General features: G+C 31.8%; 3 long non-coding RNA genes across 3 annotated transcripts in view; 1 reads left to right on the top strand and 2 right to left on the bottom strand.

Annotated features, from left to right (window-relative positions):
* The window catches only part of LOC138133993 (uncharacterized), a 237460-nt gene that overhangs the window by 126272 nt on the left and 88587 nt on the right, over nt 1–22601 (bottom strand). The gene's annotated exons all lie outside the window — the stretch shown is intronic.
* LOC138132575 (uncharacterized) overlaps nt 1–22601 on the top strand; it is a 118077-nt gene that overhangs the window by 56605 nt on the left and 38871 nt on the right. The window lies entirely within an intron of this gene.
* Nucleotides 13616–21035, bottom strand: LOC138132605 (uncharacterized). Its single transcript, XR_011160119.1, has 3 exons — nt 16536–21035; nt 14138–16480; nt 13616–14043 (listed from the first exon to the last, which is right to left on the bottom strand). It is a non-coding gene; the product is annotated as an uncharacterized lncRNA (long non-coding RNA).

Genomic DNA, 22601 nt, shown 5'->3' with positions numbered 1-22601 from the left:
AAATTCTAATCATCTAAATAATTGTATTCAATCCATTTTAAATAACAACCGAATACATTGTTTAAAATATAATGAATATAATAAAACATTAATAGAAATCAAAGACACTTTATTATAGAAGTTAAATATTTATTCTAAACGACTCAAAAGATATAAAAATAATAAACAACGGAAATTTGAAAACAAACTATTTAGAAATAATGAGAAGTTGTTTTACAAAAATTTAACAGATAATAAAACTCAAACTAATAATGGTACACCAAATATAAACGAAATTAAAGAATTCTGGTCAAACATATGGTCAAATGAAGTTCAATTTAATAATCAGGCAGAATGGATTCCTCATTTAGAAAATGATATACCAGATAGTAATAATCGACATCATATTCAAATTAGCCTGGAAATTTTAGTTAAAAATATTAATAGTTCACATAATTGGAAATCCCCTGGAGGTGACCAAATTCATAACTTTTGGTTAAAAAAATTTACTTGTATTCATAAATGCTTACTTGATCACTTTAACGGATTTATTAGGGAACCTAACACATTTCCAGAGTTTTTGGCCCATGGTATAACATATCTGAAACCAAAAGATTCCGATACTAAGAATCCATCAAAATATAGGCCAATCACATGTCTACCTACAATTTATAAAATTATGACATCTTGCATTAAAGTAATAATTTACGACCATTGTCAAAAATTAAATATACTTAATGAAGAACAAAAAGGTTGTGTTAAAGAGTGTTTTGGTTGTAAAGAACAACTCATAATAGATACGGTAATAATGGAACAAGCTAGAAAAAATAATAGAAATATTTATACCGCATTCATAGACTACAAAAAAGCCTATGATTCAGTACCACATTCATGGTTAATTAAAATTCTTAAAATTTATAAAATTAATTTAGATTTGATTAACTTTTTATCTCATGTTATGACATTTTGGAGAACTACTTTAAATTTATCAATAAACAATAATAAATTAAAATCCGAGCCTATTCAAATTAAACGGGGAATTTATCAAGGAGATTCTTTAAGTCCTTTATGGTTTTGTCTAGCCATTAATCCTTTGACAAATCTATTAAATAGCACTGGATATGGTTTCAATATTAGACTTAATAATACCACACTATCCAAATTAAATCACCTTCTTTATATGGATGACATAAAACTTTATGCATCAAAAAAGAATCACATTTTATCTTTACTAACAATAACTGAAAATTTCTCAAATGATATTGGGATGAGTTTTGGTATTGATAAGTGTAAAATGCAATCAATATGTCGCGGTCATTACGAACATTTAGAATATATAACTCAAGAAGGAGAAATCATTAAAAATTTAAATAAAGGAGAATTTTATAAATATTTAGGTATTAATCAATCAAATCATATTCAACACTCAATTATAAAAGAAAATTTAGAAAAGCAATTTTATTTAAGAATTAAATCTATTTTAAAATCAAAATTAAACGGTAATAATTTAATTAAAGCAGTTAATACATATGCTGTTCCATTACTGACCTATTCTTTCGGTGTTATAAAATGGTCCAAAACTAATTTACAGAACATAAACATTAAAACTAGAGTTCTTTTTACCAAATTTAGTAAACACCATCCTAAATCTGCTATTGAAAGATTTAATTTACCACGCGAAAACGGTGGTAGGGGTTTTTCAAATCTAGAAATACTGCTAAAAAATCAAATTGCTTCACTAAAAAATTATTTCCTCAATAGAGCTCGTGATAACACCTTTTTCAATGCTTTGGTTTCAGCCGATAAAGGCTACACACCTTTAAATTTAAGTGATAATATAATTTCAGACATTGTTAAGCCAAATATACCTGACACAATAGCAAATTTAAAACAGAAGTCTTTACATGGGAGATACTTTTTAAGAACTGGAACAACCAGAAATTAATTAATATTCAGGCCTCTCATGCATGGCTTAAGAAATCAAACATTCACCCTGAGACGGAAGGTTTTATATTTGCAATACAAGATCGTGTAATAAATTATAAAAAAACACATATGCGGTTTACAATCGATAATTGATAAATGTAGGATTTGCGGAACTGAAGGGGAAACAATTGAACACATCATTTCTTCTTGCACCGTTTTGGCTCAAAGCGAATATAAAAAACGTCACGATATATTCGCTAAAATTATACACATGAATTTAGCTGTTAAATTCAATTTATTAAAGAATACACAACCACATTATAGTTATACACCAGAAAGTTGTTTGGAAAATGACAGTTACAAGTTATATTTTGATAGAACAATTTTAACTGACATTCACATTCAGCATAACAGACCAGACATTATAATTTTAAATAAACAACAAAAGCAAGCATATCTTTTAGATATAGCTGTTCCAAATTCACATAATATAACACAGACATATAACACAAAAATTAATAAATATTTAGAGCTGTCCGTCGCTATGAGAAATCTTTGGTGTTTAGAAAAAATTTCGATTTTACCACTTGTAATTTCAGCAACGGGAATAGTACCGCAATCTCTTTTTAAAAATTTAAAAATTCTGGATTTAAATAACACATTGGTAGTTGAAATTCAAAAAGGTATATTATTATACTCATGTCACATCGTGAGGAAGTTCCTTAACATTGACACAGAACATAATACACAACAAAGTCAAAATGCGGAGGCGAGACGCCGGTAATTATGTTGATAAGCACTGCACTATTACTTGATAGTAATATCCGTAATAGTGTATGTACTCCGACAAAATTGCCGTGCCGCCGGGTGGAGGTGGGATAGTGTAAAGCAAAATTAAAATTTATTATTATGCTCTCTCGATTTATCACGACAAAAATTATTTCTAAGTTTTTAGTTTATTTCCAGTATTTCAGGTATAATAAACAATAGCGTAAATTATTCGTGGAAAACTGGTCTTTAAAACACTTGCTCTATTTCGAGCACTCCGGCTACGCCGTCGTGCCCGAAAACTCGCGCGTGTTTTAAAGACCTTGTTATCCACTCATACTTTAATATACTATTTTTTTAAATTTTTTTTTTTTCTCAAAAATTTCCTTATGTAAGGTAACAAAATTTTTATACTTGCGTTTAGACAATTAAAAGGGCTATCAGAATCAAGAAAAAAATTAGGGGGTTTCCATTTAAAAAAACTATCGATGACGTTATAACTCGAAAACAAATGACTGCTTGGAATTTTATTTTGTATTAAAATATGTACTTTTATAAACTAAAATTGACCTGTCCAAAGATTTTTTTGAAAAAAATTTTTGTTTAATTTTTAATGAATTTATTCCATACTTTTGCCGCTCACTGTATAATAAGGTTCCATACGGGAAAAGTTTTGTTTATTGGTGTAGGTACGAAACATCTTCTGTTTGCTTTGTACATTGGCGGAAAAAAGGCAAATTGACACACCCATACTTGCTTCAAAAATTGGTCGGGCTCTCCAAATGCAATGGAGTCCGACATAATTGTTGAAGGTTTTCAACAAAGCCTTCCAGTGCATGGAGCCAAGTACCTATATTCGTTTAATAGGTTTGTAAGAACATCTGCTACGATGGGTCTTATAAAACGAAAATTAATTTACAATTTTTCTACTTTTGGCTTCTATAATGTAGTAATTCTAAAATTCAAATAATAAATTATTATCAAATATTATCAATATTTTCGTTTTTATAAATTATAACTATACGTACACTGGCGGCCATTAATTTGGAAACACCGGCCTAATCTAGTTTACTGGATATTTCTAATATTTGATAGTGTAAGCGTTATGTCATGAACTCATGTCACCCATGTCATCGTTGAGCGCATTCAACAGACTGTCGTAGCCGAAACTGATACGGCGTGATCAACAATGACTGAGTCTGTTGGCAATGAAACAATTGAAAAGTACTGGTGTTTTTTGTCTTCTAATTGGCACTGGCACGATTTTTTAACTTGAGACGACATTGAAAACATTTTTGGTTATGTCAGTTACGTTTATATTATTACAAAAAAGGACCTTTCATGCTATACTAAGGACAACGTAACATTTTATCTGCCCCGCCCATTTCATTTTCTTAGTTACCAATCAGATAGGTTGTTAAGACGATCTGATTTACACAGTAAAAATTTCTGACATTCGAATTGTCTTAATGACATTTTATTTTTTAGAACCTAAAACAATAATTGTGGACTTGACAGCAAAATTCTAACCTTAACTTTTTTACGTGGCAAATGTGATGAAAAGTTGTACAGATTGAATCTGGGTTTGATTCTGATTTGTCAATTTTAGTGGGCGGAGCAGATAAAAAGTTATAATGGCAATACTATAAATTTCAAATTTGGTAAATTTCATTGTTACCAACAGATTCAGTCATTCTTGATCACACCGTATGTCAATAACATTGTCAAAGTGACAAACAATTTACAATAGAAAAATCTTGGTGTTTCCAAATTAATGGGAGCCACTGTACAATATGATGACTACATTAGACATAGGTACGGTTGGCTTCAAAAAAAAACGGGAACTGTCAGAAAAAGTTCTGTCAGATTTTATTAAATTTTTATAGTTTGAAACGGCCTTTTAGAATGTAGGTTAAAAAAACTGCACTTATGTGTCATTAATACTACTGTCAAACAGACACAAATTGACATAAATTGACAAATTAAATTTCCAATTCACATTAGGTTAAATTTCATTTCCCGTTTTTTTTGAAGCCAACTGTACTGTTACGATTTAAATTTCGCGGTAAATCGTAAATGCGAGAAGGTTCGAGAACGTTCCAGAACGGGCTCTCGGACCCCGACTTCCGGTGCCAGCCGCGACAAATTTGCGAGAGGAGGGGAGAAGATATAAAGGTGGAACAGACGCCATGTTAGAGGTTCTCGACGAGTACTCGTGAAAGGGGGAGATTAGGGGGTGTTTTCTCAGTGCAACAGGTGCTGGCGAACCCGTGGAGGAGGACCGAAGCGGCTTGGAAATCGTCCAAGAGGAACTCCAACCGTACGTTGCGGCGGATATAGGCTTCCTTCACGAGGGTCATCGACCCTACGCGTCAGCGGATCATTTTCGCCACCCTGTTGGGCCGGCGTCATCCCCCAGGATCCCACCAGAGAACAGGACCTCACTCCGGACGGTCCCTGGCCGAGGAACCCGAGTCCAGGAGCAACTCTTATCTAGCAAGGTCCTTCAGCGTCTTTCTTTTTCAGTCCGCCATTTTGGCTCATTTCTTTTACGTAGTTTCACGTTATCAGACCTGAAGTGACCTCGCCAGAAACGATGCGCCAGCTGGCTCTCGGAGGTTTTTTATCTTTATCACATTTCATTATCCTTTTTTTACACCGGGGCTAACTCTGACTTACTTACGCTTATTCCTAGGAAGGGTCGAGGGGAGGAAGGACCCCGAGGACTTTCCGAGGATACGGACGGCGTGATAGACCACCGGCGGAAGAGGGACTCGGAGGACCTTCCTCCAGCTCACTCTTCCCGGGACTCTCATTGGATTCCAAGCCTCAGGCCCGGTGTAAGGGAAGTTTCATTTTAATTTCATTGAATTGTTAAACCTTGAATGTAGCCTGGTAGTACCGGCACTTTTTGTAAATTTTACTAGTGGTTAAGCGCCTTCAGCGTATCATTTTGGATCACTTCATTTCCCCTCTGTTCACTTCTTAACATTACATTTTGAATTGTTAATCTTGTTTAATTTTTTTGTCGTAAGAGTCAATGCTTTAATTTGGTTTTGTAATGCGTTTGATAAATACCGTGCTAATTAAAAATGTGCAAAGTTTTAACGTTAACAATAATTACTGTGAGCGCTATAATTCGGTACATGTTAAATTTATTGGTGGGAAACAATGCAATTTTGTCCAGAGAAGTTCCTACAAAAGTAGATGTGAAGCTGCAGCTGTATACTTTAATAACAAAAGAACATTTCACTCTAAAATCAATACCGTCCCGAGTAGATATTTTGTGTCCCCGTGAGGAATCCGACGTTTTTTTAATTCACCCGGGTAATTTATCCCACGTTCGTTGTCTTTTTGATTTTTTTTTTTGGGACCAGGACCACGTGGTAAGGGTGTGTTGTAGATATAATTTTGTTGCATGCTGTTTCTTTCGAGAAGCGCCTATTTGTTAATTTTAAGCGTTACCCCTAAGTTTTTTTCCCGGGAGGTTCAATTTTCAGGCAATCCGTTAATTTCGAAAATTAGTAGCCGTCTAACGGCACTCGACCCGCCATTTTTGTTTGTTTGTTTAGTATTGCCAGCGATTATTGTATTCGTTATTTATGTTGCTTACCGATATTTGTGCCATTTAAAGCGTTTTTAGTTTATCGTTGTTTCACTTTGTGCTTTGTTCTCTTTTATTTGATCATTGTTTAACTTCGCGCTTGGTTCTCTTTTATTTGATCACTGTTTAATGTTGCGCTTTGTCCTCTTTTTTATCATTGTTTAATGTTGCGTTTTGTTTTGTTGAATTTATCATTGTCTAATGGTACGCTGTGTTCTATTGAATTCAACTCGGGTTTTCCTATTTTTTGTTGTTAAGCACCGTTTGAATTTCGGATGAGTTAAAGTTAAAATGTTGTAAGTGCGATCCTATGGGGGCTAGGTGACATTCAGGAGGTCGGGGGGTTGTTTAGTCAAATTTCTGTGGGGGCGACGGTTATGTAGAGCCGTTAGCGGAGGCGGACCTAAGTCTTCGCTTATGCGGCTCCGGGATGTTGACGTGAAGCCCCCGTCGAGGTTATAGGGACTTCGGGGTTTTGTCGGGAAACGGTTGGTTGGGGACGGTGGATCTAAATCTTTGCTTCTGCGGTTTAGTGATGCTAATCGTACGACCCCGAGACGCTCTGTCACTCTTGCTTGGTCGGCGAAATAGTCTGACGTTCATTAATACCCCGAATATCTATAAACGTCGGTTGATCTCAAGATTATTCAGATAATTCTTCTGAGTCCCCTCGCGGCCGAGAGTTTGTTACCTCCATCTCTAACCTCCCGTTGGCGTACTTTGACCGTGTAGTTCCGAATTAAACATTGATTTTGTCATTAATCGAGTTGAAAATATGAGTACTATGTCGGCCAAAAAATTTTGGCCGTCATTGTCTGTCAATTAAAAGGATTAGGATGTTTAACCTTATTTTTTACTACTGTCAAAATTATTTTAATCTATCAGTGTCATACGGGTGGGGTAAATCCCAGCTGCGGAGGCAGGGTTCAAAAGCAAAAGATCAACGTGGTCGCGGTTTAAACAACCTTCAGAAGCAAGTAAGACGATTCTATATTTATCAAAAACTGAAGGTGCCATATTTTTGACAAGAATAATTTAAAATTGTCATGTATATTGACATTAATACTTGATTTACATTTGAAGTGTCAAAAAGTGACGACCAAAGTATTTTGACCGCGATAGTACCAAGGCGGTCTCTATTTTAACAGGCCGTGACACTGACTTCAGAAAGTGGTCTGTGGAATGGCCCACTAACGTCTGACAACGTTGCTTCGCCAACCTTTAAAAAAAGTTACTAGTTTTGAAGTTTTGTGATCACTCACTGTCACTCACTATTTTGTTATTGTTAGCTGACAGTTAATCATCACTGAAAGATTTTTCTAATTCTCGTATTGCAACTTTACTTCAGTCAAAGTACACTGCTCAAAAAAATTAGGGGAACACTTTTTTCAAAACCTGTATCTTTTTAAATAATAGTTCTAGGCAAATCAAATTTGGTATGCTTTAAGGGCATATATTTAACTAAAAAAAAATTCAAAAACAATTTTACAACTCTTAGTTACTTCTAAGTTACACTTAAAAATGTAAATTAATAACGCAAAACAAAATGGAAAGAATGTCAAGTATGCTTTGAATTTACGTATGAAATCCTACTAAAGATGACAAATAAATTTTCGTTGATTAGAAGCGTGATTAGAAGTAAAATGAGGCATCTTGTGAAGTGCAAGTTGCTCGTGCTGTCGCCCTTATTCAGCACGGCCACTCTATTCGACACGTTAGCAGGGACCAATATGTTAGAAGAGCTGCACAAGGTCTAAATCGAAAAACTACTCAAAATCAAGACCGATTTCTTGTCCTTTCCTCTCTACGTAAGCGTACTGCCACAGCACGAGACCTCCTAAACGACCTAAGACGAGCACATGGAATAGAAATTTCTGATCAAACTGTTAGAAACAGATTAAAAGAAGCGAATTTGAAACCAAGAAGACCTGTCCACGCACCACGCCTTACGCAGCATCACAAAGCAGCGCGAATGAGGTTTGCTCTGGATCACAGAGATTGGCAACTTCGTCACTGGACGCCTGTACTGTTTACAGACGAGTCCAGATTTCGTTTAACTCGTTGCGACGGTCGAGTACGTGTATATAGACGTCCTGATGAACGCTACAGAGCCGCTACTATACAGGAAGTGGATAGATTTGGTCGTGGATCTGTGATGGTTTGGGCTGGAATCAGTATAGACAACAGAATTGATCTTATTGGTGTTCCTGGTAGACTAAATGCCATGAATTACATCGAGAATCGCCCTCAAATGTCACATGATTTATATTGACAAATCACAACTCCGCATTGTTTGAATAGCAACCAATCACAATTTAATTAAGTGGAAAATTTCCTTAGGGAAAATTTCCGACGTAATTGTAATTTTTTCGGGCGATTCTCTTCCGAATATACCTCGGGACAGATATATATTGCCAGACATTTTTTCTTGCAGTCCAAGGAGGACTGCTAGAAAAAATTTCCAGCAATATATCTGTCCCTTGGTATATTATATATGAAAATATCTTGGAGGACCATGTGGTGCCTGCTGCATATGGCGTCGGTCAAAATTTCATCCTAATGCAGGACAATGCAAAGCCACATACCGCCGGCATCACCAGAAACTTTTTACAAGAACGTGGAATTCAGGTCATGGAATGGCCGGCGTTAAGTCCTGACCTGAATCCTATTGAACACGTGTGGGATCAGCTTGACCGACGTGTTCGCAAGCGCCGTAATCCACCACTAACCATACAGGAACTGACACAAGCCCTGATTGAGGAATGGGAAAGCATACCCCAAGAATCTCTTCGCAGACTAGTGCGAAGCATGCCACGCAGGTGTGAGGAAGTGATTCGTACTCGTAGAGGGCATACACAGTATTAAACCTTACCAATCCAGAGAAAACCCGACTATCTCGATACTATGATAGTCGTTTCCATTTTGTTTTGCGTTATTAATTTACATTTTTAAGTATAACTTAGAAGTAACTAAGAGTTGTAAAATTGCTTTTGTAATTTTCTTTAGTTAAATATATGCCGTTGAAGTATACCAAATTTGATTTGCCTAGAACTATTATTTAAAAAGTTATAGGTTTCGAAAAAAGTGTTCCCCTAATTTTTTTGAGCAGTGTATATCAGGTGACCAAGTCAAAGTAATTATGTGTATCCTATTTTATAAGCAGAGATCGGATTCAAATAGGCGTTAGGTAGGAAGCGGAGAATCAGTTCCTAATGTAATTGCATGCAAAAACGCTAACCAAGTAGCCCAAGTACTAATCGCTCACAATTGATGTGGTTTCATATTATAAATACAATCAGCGCACGGAATAATGCTAGTTAAAACGACTTGCGATGGTGTTTATTGCTGAACAGGTCGACTGTATGGTTTTTGCCGAGGTTTTGTTGCGTTTTTATTCAGCGTGAGACGGAAGCAATGTCCGGTGGCGTCCCAAGTGTTTAGCGAATTTATTTGAATAAAATTCGATAAGGTTGTAAAGTAAAAAATAAATTATCAAATAATAATGGATACAATATTCAAACCATAAGACGCCAGGTAATCTGTCGAGTCTTGTACTACTTCAAAAAACCGACAAACCATTATTAAATCGTGAAATTACATTGGGCCCGACGCCCTGCAAGTACTGTGCCGCACGTTCATGAAATCGTCCCCCACTACTTAAATCGCCTAAATCCGTCCGAACACTGTTTATAAGATAGCTATTGTTAGTAAAATTTCATAGTCCTGTATTCTGAACAAGAATCCTATCCAAAATGAAGATAGAAGTCCTTTTAGTTCACCTTGATTGCATTAGCTCGAGTGCAAATTCCAACGCATGCCACCTGTACACTATACAGTGCCTTTTTTTTAACGCTGGCCATAGGGATTTACATGCTAAAAAGTTTAGGGTCTGTTAATGAGCTTTTAAGTAGGAATTTTTAAGTGAAATTTGGTAGGATATTAGATTAGTATTTTATAAATCAATTTCAGTTCGGCCCATCGTACTATTGCGGCCAAAAAATTTCGTCCGTCACTTTCAAGGCCCTGACATGAAGTGTAAACTACCCTTAAGCACCAATAACCTCGTTTTGTTATCGTTATTGTCATTTTGACAATCTGTCATTCAGTCCATCAGTTCAAATTTTGTGAATACAAAGGACAAGTTCCACTCTTACACAATTACCACACGACCGCTAGTCGCTAGTGGCACTAGAGACTAGAGGCAGACTTGCGGCTATTTTTGGATTAAAGTACCAAACAGAGAACCGTGGAAATTACACGAGTATGCCGTAGTTTTTAAAAAATCAAACGAAAAACATTAAGGCAAAGACAAGGAAATGAAACATTTATTTTTGTTTAAGTACTTAGCTAAATCAAAAGATAAAATGAATGAAGTTTAAAATCAATACTTGGTCATTGCTCCATTGGCGTCAATAACTCGTCTTACACGACGCGAGATGGAGAGGCATAAATCTCTGTGATAATTCCTATGTAATGATTGCCATGCATTAGTAATCGCAGTCAAAAGTTCTGCCCTATTCCGAATCACTTGTCGTTGTTGCAAATTACGAACCAAAAATCTGGACTGCGACTTGGCCAATCAAGAACGTTTATGCTACCATTCTGCTACCCTATGTGCTGAATGCATTGAACAATTATCTTGTTGAAATATGAAGTTAAAATTCGGAAAAATTCTTGAAACTAAAGGCATCATCACGTCTTCAAGAATCCTAACATAAACATCACTGTTGAGCCGATCTTCTAGAGACAACATTAGCCCAGGTCTATCTACTAAAATCCATGCCCATATGTTTGCCGAAAATCGACCGCTCCTTTCCGTTGTATTTGCTTGTATTTACCCCTTCAACAACCGTCATAAAAGGGCTATTGCGTAATCTTGCTTGACTTTCAAAAGTGACAAGTAAAAACATCAATCATAATGACAATAAGGAATGGACTACACCGATTTTTTTGAAATGACGGAAAAATGACGGCCGAAATTTTTTGGCCGCCATAGTACAAAACAAAATAATCACGGAATTAGAGCAAAAACAGGTTTATTAAATTTACCACGTGGCTTGCCAAGTAGGCTGACGTAATGTAAACTCAACAAACGTCAAACAGTAACAATTTTCAATGGACACCTTTTCAAATAAAGAAATGATTGAATGGGAGACTTTGAAAAATGTGCAGTTTTATTTCATAAACATAAAACGTATGAAATCATAATTACATCAAAATAAATAAAATTCTACTTCAAGAACTTTAATTATTTTTTAATTTTCATTTCATAAATTGTTCAAACTGTCTTCTACCGGCCGCAAGACACTAACCAAGACGATCATAAAAATTTTGTCGAACATTTTGTAACTGTCTAACGATTATAAAACCTGGGCAAAAAATAATGTAATAAATTAAAAGTACTTTTTTTAAAATTAATTCCGTAATTATTTTATTCTGTAGTATAAAATAAACTGAAATTGATATATAAAATACGAATCTAATATTCTGCCAAATTTCACTTAAAAATTCCTGCTAAAAAGCTTATTAACACGATCAAAAGTTTTTGTCATGTAAATCCCTACGACCAGCGTTAAAAAAAAGGCACTGTATAGCTCAGGACAAGATTTTTTTTTCTAAAGTCGTACACAGAGAACATTAAAGACCAATAAAGGTGCAGTATGAATTGTTGAAAATAAATAAGAACTGCAAAAGCTACCCACTCGGGTGTATGGACCCTACCATCAATACAGGTTTATAATTTAAAATGGATTTTAGATTTAATGGAACGAGAGTAGTTATATAGTGCTGGTTCTGGCTCACTCAAAAATCGCGTTTTAGACTCATGTGTTTTGCGTGACCTTCAACTGTATCAGTCATGTCGCGATCAAAACGCTAGTTTTAATTTGCGTTTGTAGTTTAGTCAAAACATAGTTTTTGATTCAGAGTAAATTATCTGATCATTACATCCGTTTTGGTTCCATCAAATACATGGTTTTTGATTAATGTAAGTAAGCGGTATTTTGCGTGACATATATTTTTCCAAACAGGTGTTGTGTGTATGTGTTCATGTACATAACATTGAGGTAGGTAATGGAGTTTCATATCTCTGTGCGTGCATTGCATTTTATAGTAAGTAAATCATAAAAAATATTTTCAATCTAATTGTTGAATTCTAATAAAAGATAAAAAATTTGCATTGTTTGTGACTTGGAAATGTGTTTTGTTTGAGGGTAGGGTATTGCGTAAGAAATAGTGGGCGTTATTTTGTTAACAAGGAGGGGATATGGAGTATTAATTAAGGAAGATTTATCGTTTGATATCAGTTTAATATCAACAGTAAGAATATTTTGCTAAAGACTTTTAATATGAGTTCATTTTTGCAAAGTGTTAATGAAGCAACTTTTTTCGTGCCGTTTGTAAAATCAAGCCAGCTGGAAGTTAATAAAAAATTTCAAGTTAATCGGTTTAGTAAAGAGGATTCACAGTTTGGTAAACAAGTTGTGGTTGATTGTGGGGATTTTAAAACATCCTTACCCCAGCGTTTTACATCGCAATTCACTGAAGAGGCCATTACAACTCTCAACCAGGAGTTAAGAGACGGAAAAACAATTTTTATGATTAGTCGGGGGAACGTTGGCAAAACAACAAATATATCTTTCATTGAAGAATAAAGGTGACAACAATGAAAAATCAGAAGAAATTTGTTCAAGATCTGAAAGTAGTGAATAAGAAGAAAAATTTGTTATTATTGTCACATATACAGTCAATAAAAAACTTAAAACATTTAATTGCAATGTATGAAATTAATAAAAAAATTCAAAGTGTTAAAATATAAATAAACTTTTATAAAAGTGAATATGTGGTGTTTTGTTTGTTTATGAGTGGGGAATAAAATATTAATTAGATACGTAAAATTTGATTATTTTATCTTAATTAAATGACAAGAGCTATAATCACAATAGAAAAAACAATCAATAATGAAGAAAGTTAAATTTAGTGATAAAGTTATTATTCATAATTTAGATGACACTGATGACTTTCGAAAATCAGCCTGGGAAATGTATGCTAGAGATAGATTAAGGTTTCAAAAACGAATTAGTGAATTAAGGAAAATTATCGATCCTGTGTTAAATAATCTATTAATGAAACAAAAAATAAAGAAAGATGTCAACAAAACACTGTGTTAAATAAGAGCTACAGCATCCGGCTGTATTGGGTGAAATAAAAAGCGATGACAACAAAACATCACATGAAATAGGAGACACATTATCCGGTTGTGTTGTTTGATTTTTTTTATATTTTAATAATAATTTTCAATTGAAAATTCTCTGTACTTTAGGTTACAAACAATGTAAAATAAAACAAATTTATTTTTTAAGTATATTTTTTATTTATACATAAAACTATACACTAAAACACATTTTATCTACTATTTTTTCTAATTTTTCTAATTCTACTAAATTTTGTTTTTTTTTTCTAACTAATTGTTGCTTTACCACTAAATATTTATTAATTTTTTGAATTTTTATGTCAATTTTTTTATTAATTTTTATAATATCCTGGTACATATGCTTAACTTTAGTTTCAAATTCTTGTTGAATTTGATCAACTGAAGATTTTTCATCCTCCATATAAAATGAGGAAGTCGAGGAACATGGAGACGCCTCTGGAGGTGTTGTAATTGTTTTACCCTTGCCCTTGCCCTTGCCTTTACCCCTAGTTGGCGGCTGGGTGGTAAAGGCCTCCGCTTCCTCATTGTCGTCCACGTGTTCCATAAATCCAATCTGAAAATAATTAAGTTTCTATTATTAATAAAAATTACAATTTTAATAAATATAAACTTATCAATAATCGGAAAAATTTGAATAAAAAAATTACCTCTTGCAACAATGATTCGGAATCAATCAATGAAGGTAGACTAAAGTTAGTTTCCTCATCCTCCATAGGCTGTTGATAAATTTTATTATTAGTTATTAATTTAATAATAATTAAAAAATACATACCTTAATAACTTTATTTTGAAGGATGTTCACTTTTTGAGTAGACATTTTTTTTTTTCGTGAAATTACCAACAATTGAACAAATGAAAACTAGTAATTGAAATAAACAAGAATCATGATTTATATAATAAAAAAATGCAAAGTTTACAAAAAACCCCCACAATTTTTCTGCATGTGCCTTGGTCGTTTAAGTCTACCTCTAAATGGGTGGGGGCTAAGAGTGAACGAATGAAACGTCTTATGTGATAACGCCTAGATGAACAGTGGGAGAGAACGTTAATTACTCATTTGTAGCATAATTTTTTATGTTACCGCCCACAGACGTACAGAGCCATTACAGAATGATTTCTTTTGTATTTATTTTGAATGTGACCAACCCCCAATAAAAGTTGCACCAAAGAAGATGAATGCACCCTTAAATGAAGAGATTGAAGGAAAGAAAAATGTGCCAATTAACACAGGACAACATAAAATGTTTACAATTGAAAATGAATTAAATGCCGATATTGGCAAAAGTTTATTAGGAAATAATTTTGATTTTTATTTTGCTTTTATGGCTGTGTACATTTTCAATTGGATTGGATATTTATTGGTGATAACATTTTGGCACAAACTTGCAGCAAAATTTGGTGCTCTATCAGGATTTGGATTATCAATATCAAAGTGGACGTTTTTGATTCAATATTCAACAGACTGGATATTAAAAGACTACAGCTGGTTTTGTTGGCTTTTAATAATTTTAGGATTAATCGTCTGCATATTTTCATGTAAACGATATTTAAAAATAGTAAGGAACTGGGACATGCTGTCTGTTAATCAACAAATAACTTTAATTTTTAATTAAGTTTCAACCAATGTAATATTTATAAATGTCATGAATAAAATATTAAAAACAAACAATCCTTTAATTTTTTCTTGATTTTTATTCGTAATATGTATTTGTAATTTTTCACTATACAAAATTACATTTACAATATAAATTCAAACAGCAAATATATTTGAAAGGGTGGTTTAAGATCAAAAATAATAAAGGAAAAAAAGCTGCATATAGACGATTGAAATTAAATGAAACAAAATTGAAGTTAATAGAATCATAAAAATAACCTCAAATTATATTTTAAAGAAAATTTTTTGAAACTTTATTTCGTAAACGGTACGTTGGAGCCCAAAATAATAGAGGAAAAAAAGTTGCAAAAAGTTGTTATAAATCGAATGGTAAAAACTAAAAGTTGATTGATTCACGTGCATAAGCTCAAATTACAATTAAAGAGTAAAATTGTAAAAGTTTAATAGCGTTTATCTCAAAAACTATTCGTTTTATTGAAAAATGATCTATGTAAAAAAACATGCGCAAAGAAATGGAAAATCGATTTATTTAAATCAAAATTTTTTTAGGGTTGATCATTTTGTATTTTCTACACCGTTCAATATTTTTTGAATTTGAGTTTTTATTTAAATTTGTGAGTTTAAGCGATGAAGTTTGATATGCAACTCGATATGGTTCTGACAACATTTAAAAAAACTACCCTTAGCTTAAATTAATTTAATTTTGAGATAAAAATTTGAAATTAAAACCACAAGTAGCATTTTTTATGGAGAATTCAAGGATTTAATTTTAAAAATTTTAAAATGTTTTTAAGTGCCTTTTTTTGGTAAAAAAACATCACTTTTTAAAGAAAAAAAATTCAAAAAGTAACAATTTAAAAACATGAATTTTTCTAAATCCAACCATCATAAACATTTTAAAAAATAAAAATGTTTTAAGTGCCAAAAAGTATAAAATTAAAGTCATTTCCGCCCGACCAAAAACGGGGGTTAAACTTTGTTACTGATGTAGGTTCTCTTAAGATATGTCTCATAGCTGGATTGAAAAGTCAGGACTCTTTTTTTTTTTTTTTTTTTTTTTAAATAGGGGTGTTATATGGTTATTTAATAATAATAACAAAGATAAAAGTATAAACATTTATTTATTTATTCTCAAATACATTATTTTCATCGCAATCATCCCAATTTTCATCATCGGGAGTGTAATTTACTTGAGGGATGACAATTTTTGGTCTCTTCTTCATTTCTTCCCATAATCTTTGCCGTTCCGCAGCACCCTCTTTCCACTTGCGGTCCATGTCTTTCATGTACTCCTCACGATGAGCCTTGTACATGTGGATCGACAAACGATGCTCCAAGCATTTATGGAAGGGGTTGTAGGGACATTGAACAATTCCTTTAAAATAATAAATATATGAAATACAGTTTTATATTAAAAAAAAAAAACTTACCATTTTGATTATTGTAACTATCAAAATTTTGGAAATTCATGGTTGTAGTACTCGCAAGTTGACAATTATCAAAGTGTATAAAACTAAGCCAATTACTGCTATATTTATTTCAATGTCCCCACTCTTGTTACATCCCTCTTTTTGTCTCCCACCAACTTTTAAAGAAAGAAACATTTTGCTTATCTTCGGCAAAATATATCCCAATTTATTTTTACTTTAGGTAATTAACATGTTATCACCATTATTTTATTCTTTTTATTTCACTATAAATAAGAATCTTTTTTTGAATATTGACATTGTTTGTGCAGCTTCTTTATTAAACTTCAATGGAAACCGTCACACGTTTATGTAAAAGAGTCTTAAAAGTGGTACGTGAATATTTCTCAAAATTAAAAACTATAGATGAGTTAAATAAATTTCAAATTCATATAAATAATACAATCAAAATTGTTAATAAAGCAATAAAAAACAAATTGCATAAAAATAATGTTTTAGAGTCACTTCATTCTTTAGAATCTAGTTTATCATATTTAAAATATTATCGTTTAAAATTAAAAAAACTTAAACAAAATTTAATTTTGAAAACGGGAGGAAAACTTTCAACTAATTTAAATCGAAATTGCTCTAATGTAAAATGGGAAAATATTGAATCAGCTTTTAATGGAAGAATTCGTACTGGTTTTATATCAACATTAAATATAAAAGACCCTTTAATTTTTTTCAATAAAGCTTTTAAGTGTTTTTCAATTAAAATTAAAAAAATCTTAAAGGAGTCTATGATAAAAGTGAATGTTATTTTCTCCGCTTATTTCATAAAACCTCAAACTGGTGAAATTGACATAAAAAGCTTTTGCACAAAAAATGTTCCAATTGACACTTCAACTAATTTAAAACGGTGGTACAAAGAAAACGTTACCGATAAATTAATGAATAAATTAGAAGAGTTTGCAGAAAAGGATTCTGGATGGGCTCTTCATGAAGTTGTAGGGCTTAAAGTAAATATTAACAGGTATGATCCATTAAAGATAGGTTTTTCAACGTTTGTAACTGTACCAAATTTTATTAAAAAAAAACATGCAGTAATTAATGTTGAAAATGATGATAATTTTTGTTTTTTATGGTCAGTTGTATCTGCTTTGTATCCTGCAAAGAAAAACGCTAATAGAATTTCTTCTTATCCACATTTTAAAGATGTGTTAAAATATCAAAATATCCAGTTTCCAATTACAATTAAAGATGTTAGAAAGTTTGAAAAACATAACAATCTTGCCATTAACTTATATTGTTTTGAGCGTTCAAAAATTTTGCCTTGTTCTTTAAGTTCACAAACACATAAAGCTGATATTAAAGTTATCAATTTATTAATGTTGCCAATTAATACTAAACCAAATTTGTCTTTTGCTTCTAAAAAGTCCTTACTTTATCACTTTGTGTGGATTAAAAATTTATCTCGTTTGTTATCTAAACAATTATCAAATCATAATAATAAATGTTTTGTTTGTGAGAGATGTTTAAATTCTTTTACCACTGACAATCTACTCCAAAATCATTTGCGTTATTGCCTAAAGTCAAATCAATGTTGTGTCAAATTACCTGATGAAACAAAGAAATTTTTGCAGTTTGAAAATCATTCTTATAAAGAAAAAGTTCCCTTTGTTATATACGCAGATTTAGAAAGTATTTTAGAAAAGGCATCAGACAATAATTACTCTACCAAATCTAATTCTAAAATATATCAAAATCATGTTGCATTTAGTGTAGCCTATTATCTAAAATGCTCTTATAACGATTCATTCTCTAAATTTAATATTTATCGTGGTAAAGATTGCATTCAGTGGTTTGTTAAAGAGTTGGAAGAAATTTCACAGTTTTGTGATGAACAGCTTAAAATAATTTTACCAATGACAACAATAACAACAACAACAACAACAACAACAACAAATGACAATTGTCACATCTGCAAACAAACATTTCAACCAAACCAAATGAAAGTACGAGATCATAATCATCAAACAGGAGAATTTCGTGGTTTAGCGCATCAAGCTTGTAACTTAAATTATAAAGATGCTCATTACATTCCTGTTGTTTTTCACAACTTGAGTGGATATGATGCTCATTTTATAATTAAAGAACTATCAACACAGTTTCAAGGAACAATCAAATTGCTACCTATAAATAAAGAAAAATACATTTCTTTTACTAAATATGTTGCAGGCACAAATGTATCTTTACGATTTGTTGATTCTTTTCGTTTTATGTCTCAAGCTCTAGGAAAACTTTCATCAAATTTACAAAACGAACAAAAATCTATAACAAAATTATTTTGTAATACCGAAGAAGAATTCTTGTTATTAACAAAAAAAGGTATATTTCCTTATGATTACATTGATTCATTTGAACGTTTAGAGGAAACCGTTTTACCTTGTAAAGAAGCATTTTACAGTGAACTTACTGAGGAACCTATTAGTGACAGCGACTATTATCATGCTAAAAAAGTTTGGGACTGCTTTCATATTAAAACAATAGGAGAGTATGCTGATTTGTATTTAAAGACTGATGTTCTTTTACTTGCAGATGTTTTTGAAGCTTTTCGTGATACATGCAAAAAAACATATGATTTAGATCCTTTACATTACTTTACTACTCCCGGACTTACATTTGATGCTATGCTCAAAACCACAAATATAACATTAGAACGTTTGATGGATATTGATCAAATATTATTTATAGAAAAAGGAATAAGAGGTGGTGTATCACAGTGTTCAAATAGATATGCAAAAGCAAATAATAAATATATGAGAGAAAATTTTATACAAAATTTAGACAGCAAGTACTTAATGTATTTTGATGTGAATAATTTATATGGTGCAGCAATGTCAGAATATTTGCCATATGGTGAATTTGAGTTTTTAGAAAATTTTAACATTCAACAAATATTATATACCTCCAATACTTCTCAAATTGGTTACATACTTGAATGTGATTTAGATTATCCCATTTGCATACATGATATGCATAGCGATTTACCATTGGCGCCTGAACATATGGTGCCACCAAATTCTACATCCAAAATTAAAAAACTGCTTTTAACATTATTTCCAAAAAAAAATTATATTATTCATTATAGAAATTTGAAAATGTATTTAGACCTGGGAATGAAATTAACTAAAGTTCACAAAGTTTTAAAATTCAAACAATCACCATGGCTTAAACAATATATTGACTTAAATACCAAACTCAGGCAACAGTCTAAAAATGATTTTGAAAAAGATTTCTATAAATTAATGATTAATGCTATTTATGGTAAATGTATGGAGAATGTTAGAAAACATAGAGACATTCGATTGGTAACGAAATGGGATGGAGGACGCTGGGGACTACGCGCATTAATTTCAAGACCTAATTTTCATAGCTCCATTATTTTTGATGAAAATATTGTTGTTGTTGAAATGAATAAATTAGAAGTTTATCTGAATAAACCAATATACGTTGGTTTTAGTATCTTAGATATTTCGAAAACTTTCTTATATCATTTTCATTACAACTATGTTATTAAAACCTTCCAAAACTCTGCAAAATTACTTTATACCGATACTGACAGTTTAATCTATGAATTTAAAGTTTATGACATATATGAATATATTAAAAAAGATTTTCATCTTTTTGATACCTCAGATTATGAAACTAACAATATTTATAACATTATACAAAGAAACAAAAAAGTACCCGGCCTTATGAAAGATGAAAACAATGGTAAAATTATGTTAGAATTTGTTGGTTTAAGATCAAAAATGTATGCTTACACTGTAGATGACGATAAATCAAAAGAGTATTTAGTTAAAAAATCAAAAGGATCTACAAAATCTTCAATAAAAGCCATCACATTTAATGATTATAAAAATTGTTTGTTCGATCAAACAATTTTAGAAAAAGTGCAAAAGTTAATAAGATCTAAAAACCACAAGGTATCATCTATCAAACAGAAAAAAATTGTCTTAAGTCCATTTGATGATAAACGTATTCTTAATTTTGATACAACTGACACTAAGCCTTGGGGCTATATGTATCAAGCGACACCTAACAGAGAAAAAGAAGAAGAAAATATTAATTATGAGTAAAGTACATATGTGTACATAAGTAAATAATGGAAGGGATATCAACTACAAAATGAGGTACTGCATACAAACTAGCAACACAAATAATTTTATTTTATTGTTGTTGCAGTGCTAACCAGTGTTTCCAAGATGGATCTTTTGTTACAAATCAAAATCGAAGCCCAAGATGCTCTACAGAAAATTTATATGAAACATTTAAATAACCTGATCCTGTATGAAGACACTCATCAAACGAAACTTAAACTTTTTACTCTGATGAACCGAGAAGACTTTATTATTCCAAGTGAAATTTTTCCAAAAATGTCTCTTTACATAAAAAATGCTAATGTTGAAATATTTGTAAAACTGTTACAGAAAAGAAAATTTTTAGATAAGTATGTACACACATTTGTGGATATCTGTAGGAAAGAAAATGTAAGTTTGCTTTCTTATTCGAAATTATATGCCTTGTTAACTGCTCATGGTTTAGAGAAAAATGTATCACATATTTATTATCTGTTAGAGTTATTGTCCAACCACAATTTGCAAAACATTTGCACAAAGGAATTTCCATTGTTGAATATTTTGCAAAACCATCAAACTGTTGTATCATGCATTGATCAATTTGTATGTAATGTTTCATACATAGCTGACTACAAAAAGCTTCAGATAGCGATTTTGTCGTTGAAATTAAATAAAGATGTTTTATATAGATTTAAGCCTCATGAAAATGTTAAACACTCCCAAATATTACAATGGGTAAAGGAAAACATATTCAAAGGAAACAGCGATCCAGAGGCTCAGCTAGGTTGGACTTGCGGTCCAGACTCAGCGAGATGGCCATCAACAAAGCTCCAGGATTATAAAGAAACTTTGACTCTGTTAACATTATTATCATCTATTCAATAAAACACTTTTCATATTTTTTTGTCTTTTATTTATAAATTTTCTTACATAATTAAGGTGCTACAACTATTTATCTTAAATACTACCTAAGTAATAATAACAATAACTAAATAAATAAATAAATACATGGGTACCTACTTATAACCTATCTAACTAAAGATATTATGTTTTTAATTGGTATATATTTAGCTATTCTATCATGCAAAATTAAACAATAAGCAGTTGTTTTATCAGGTATATTTACACTTGTTTCAAATTCTATTCTAATATCCACTGCACTTCTTTTTAATTCTTCGTTTTGTTTAGAACAATCAATCACTGCAATTGGTGCAATATCTTTAAACTCTTTTGGAGTAAAAATAGGTTCACTTTCTTTGTAAAGAAAAGAATTTTGAAAATTAGTAAACATTTCATATAAGAGAGCATATTGATTGTTAACAAAATTTATATTTAAATTGTCATATGGATAATGTGTATCATTAAGGAAAACTTTAATATTTCTTAAATAACAATGATCAAAACGACTACAGTTTTTAGTAAGTTGATTTTTTCGATCTGTTTGTAATGCAAACATTACATATTGAGGTTTTTCTATAGCAGATTTAATAGCCCATGTATGTTTTTGTGTTTGAGGTAAAACTGGATATTCATGTAATTCTCGACTTCGAAAAGGAATGTACAATTCTTTTGCACTTTTAACAATATCCAATAATTTTAATTGTTCTTTTATTGTTGTTGTAATATGAGGAACTCTCCATGATATTTTTTCTAAAGACAATTTTACTGTCTTATCTAAATCATCATCAAGCAAAAATGCATTACTATCATCACTACCGCGACGTAGTACTAATTCTTGTCGAGCATTTACCAAAACTTTTTTAAAGTCTTCACACAAACCCAAAACCATGTGAAGTGGAATTATAACATCAAAACTACCACTCACTCCATCAATAATAGTAGATTGTTCTTTGGGAAACCAACCACTGTTTTGAAGAGCCTTACTTTGTGATTCGTTGTATGTTGCATATCCTTTTAAAATAGACGCAATTCCCGGATTTCTAACAGT

This window comes from Tenebrio molitor, chromosome 6 (genome assembly GCF_963966145.1).
Source record: "Tenebrio molitor chromosome 6, icTenMoli1.1, whole genome shotgun sequence".
Lineage (NCBI taxonomy): Eukaryota > Metazoa > Arthropoda > Insecta > Coleoptera > Tenebrionidae > Tenebrio > Tenebrio molitor.
Note: the sequence above shows the minus strand (reverse complement) of the source record. Positions and strands in the feature narration are given on the sequence as shown.